General features: G+C 36.3%; 1 pseudogene; it reads right to left on the bottom strand.

The window, feature by feature from the left end:
- Nucleotides 1-1,070: 1,070 nt before the first annotated feature.
- On the bottom strand, nucleotides 1,071-1,170 carry LOC132693443 (U6 spliceosomal RNA; annotated as a pseudogene).
- Between the last annotated feature and the right edge of the window lie 1,964 nt (nucleotides 1,171-3,134).

The following is a 3,134-nucleotide window of genomic DNA, read 5'->3' as shown; positions in this document are numbered from 1 at the left end:
CAGCACAGAGCCCGACACGGGGCTCGAACTCACAGACCGTGAGATCATGACCTGAGCCGAAGTCGGACACTCAACCGACTGAGCCACCCAGGTGCCCCCCTTGTCTGCCTTTCTTAAATATCAGTGTTTTCTTCTCTGGTCAGGATTTTTATCACTTGGGTTTCACTACGAAATATTTTGTCACAAGTTTTGTTTAGTGTTATACCTCCCTCTTCCAATATCTAGACACTCACTGTGATTTTTTTTTTAATATTGTCCTTTAATGCCTCAGATTCCTTTACTAAGTATTCATGCATTTATTTAGCCAATGTGTTCATGTGTTCAATGAGTTAAATAAGTAAATAAGTAAGCATGTAAAACTTATTTTGTGCATAACACTTTGTCATTACATTTACAACAGGGCTTGAAATAGAATGGTAGGGACAACAACAAGTGTAAATTGTATACATATTTAAATACTTCTTTTTTTTTAAATTTTTTTTTTAATGTTTATTTATTTTTGAGACAGAGAGAGACAGAGCATGAACGGGGGAGGGTCAGAGAGAGGGAGACACAGAATCTGAAACAGGCTCCAGGCTCTGAGCTGTCAGCACAGAGCCTGACGCGGGGCTCGAACTCACGGACCGCGAGATCATGACCTGAGCCGAAGTCGGCCGCTTAACCGACTGAGCCACCCAGGCGCCCCTATACTTCTTGGGATTAAGCAGAGTCCCTTCATGGAGACTAAGACACAGGTTTCCAAACATTCTTGATAATAGCACCCTTAGATCAAAAGAAATACTAGTAATCTTGTTGATAGATTATTTAGACCAAAAATTTATTTATTCATTTATTTATTTATTTACCTATTTTTTTTAACTTTTTTTTATTTTTGAGACAGAGAGAAACAGAGAATGAACGGGAGAGAGGCAGAGAGATAGGGAGACACAGAATCGGAAGCGGGCTCCAGGTTCTGAGCCATCCGCAGAGCCTGACACGGGGCTCAAACTCACGGACCAGGAGATCGTGACCTGAGCTGAAGTCGGACGCTTAACCGACTGAGCCACCCAGGCGCCCCTATTTACCTATTTTTTAATATGGAACACTTTATGGATTCACATGTCATCCTTGCACAGGGCCATGCTAATCTTCTCTGTATCTTCTTAGAGTATGTGCTGCTGAAGCAAGCACTAGACCAAAAATTTAATCAGTAGTCTGTGTGGTGGCCTGAGAGGTGCCTTGAGAGCTGCCAACAATAACTGCTTGCGGAAAATGGAGCTTGGCTGCGCAGTGTAGTCTGTGACATCTGTAGATTGTGCAAGAGGTCCCTGTGGGATTGGATAGACCTCTGGGTGGGAACAAACAGAAGCAACACAAAGTACAAAGGCTGAAAATCCAAGAAGTCTAAACTCAGATTTGGAAATTTAGAATCTTTACGAGGGGTACATTATTAAAGTGGAAGGGCATAAACTATTTAATATATATATATGTTATATACATATATATAACTTCATAGATATCTTATAAAGATTTTATAAACACAAGATGTATTCGTTTCCATTTATACTGTAGCCCTAAACGCCACTAAATGTTAGGAGTAGGTTGGTTATCAAATTCTATCAGAACATATAAAGAAGAAGTAAAGAAAGATTATTACATAAGTAGACTGAGCCATATTTTAAATCTCCATTCTGAATTTGCTTTACTTCTCACCTATACAGCTTAAATAAAGAGAATCACTTGAGACAAATTGGAATAGACAGATTGTATGATGTTATTAGAGTTTGGTTTTCTTTTAATTAGTCATTTTAAACAATTTTGTATAGATAGAACTGACAATGTGGAACTTATAGGTAAAACCAGTGGTAAAAAATTCACAATAGAAATTTAAAACATTATCTCAGTTGATGATATCACCCAGAGAAACATATCGATTTTCACATGTAAACCCAAATATGTAATATTTAGCTATGGATTCACCAATACAACTTAACCCTTACTGTTCCACCCAGTGAAATATAACTTTGCTTCATATATAGGTATATGCATATGTAAAAATTAAGTGATCTATACACTTAAGATCTGTGCACTTTATAATGGGTTATGTCTCAGTAAATCTCTTAAAACAAAAATTTGCTTTGATTATTAAAATTATTTGGGTACCACTATCTTCTTGTTAATTGCTTTTCCCTCTAGTGAGGAGTATCCATTTGAAAAATTACTAACCAAAAAAGAATTCTTTAAAGTTTCAAAGTTATATATTTCCCACAATGTATGAAAACTGTGTCAATAAATAGATTTGATTTCATTTTTAACATATGAGATCTCCATTAACAGCAACAACAAAAAATTAAAATATTGTTAATGTTAGAGCAAAATTAAACTTGTTAGCACTCCTTTAACTTAAGAATATCTGTGTATGTCTATTTTAATGGTCTTCTCTTTTCAAAACATCGTTAAAGTGATGTAAAATATATTCTTTTGAGGGAAAGAAATATACAGCAAAGGGGCTAATATTTTGGTAAGACTGCCATAAAAGAAAACAGCACAAAACAGAAAAACATAATCATTGAGTGAACCATCTGGTGATTATAAATAAGAATTCAGAAGACATTCCATTCTTAAATGGAATTAAATGGAATTTTCATCACTTCTAAACTATATTTCCCCACCATATAGTATATGTAAACGGCATAGTTCAGTGAGTAAGGAGATTCTCCCTACCCCAGAGCCAGAGAATACACAGTGAGGTCCAAAACATTCTCTTATTTCTTTCTTTTTTTTTTTTTGTTTTTTGTTTTTTTTTTTTTTGTTTTTTTAAGTAGGCTCCATGCCCAACATGGAGCTTGAATGCATGTCGCTGAGACTGAGAGTTGCGTTCTCTACCAACTGAGCCAGCCAGGCACCCCAAAACACCCTTTAAAACAGTAAGCACATAGGGCTGCTTGGGTGGTTCAGTGGGTTAAGCATCTGACTCTGGATTTCAGCTGCCACTATAATCTCACGTTTAATGAGTTTGAATCTCAAATGGGGCTCTTCACTGACACTGTGGAGCCTGCTTGGGATTCTCTTTATCCCTCTCTCTTTGCCCTCCCCTGCTTGTGCTCTTTCTCAAAAAAAATAAATAAATAGACATTTATAAAATATATTTTAGA

Source organism: Panthera onca, chromosome B1 (genome assembly GCF_046562875.1).
Source record: "Panthera onca isolate mPanOnc1 chromosome B1, mPanOnc1 haplotype 2, whole genome shotgun sequence".
Taxonomy (NCBI): Eukaryota; Metazoa; Chordata; class Mammalia; order Carnivora; family Felidae; genus Panthera; species Panthera onca.
The sequence above is the reverse complement of the archived record's forward strand: the minus strand, read 5'-3'. Positions and strand labels throughout refer to the sequence as shown.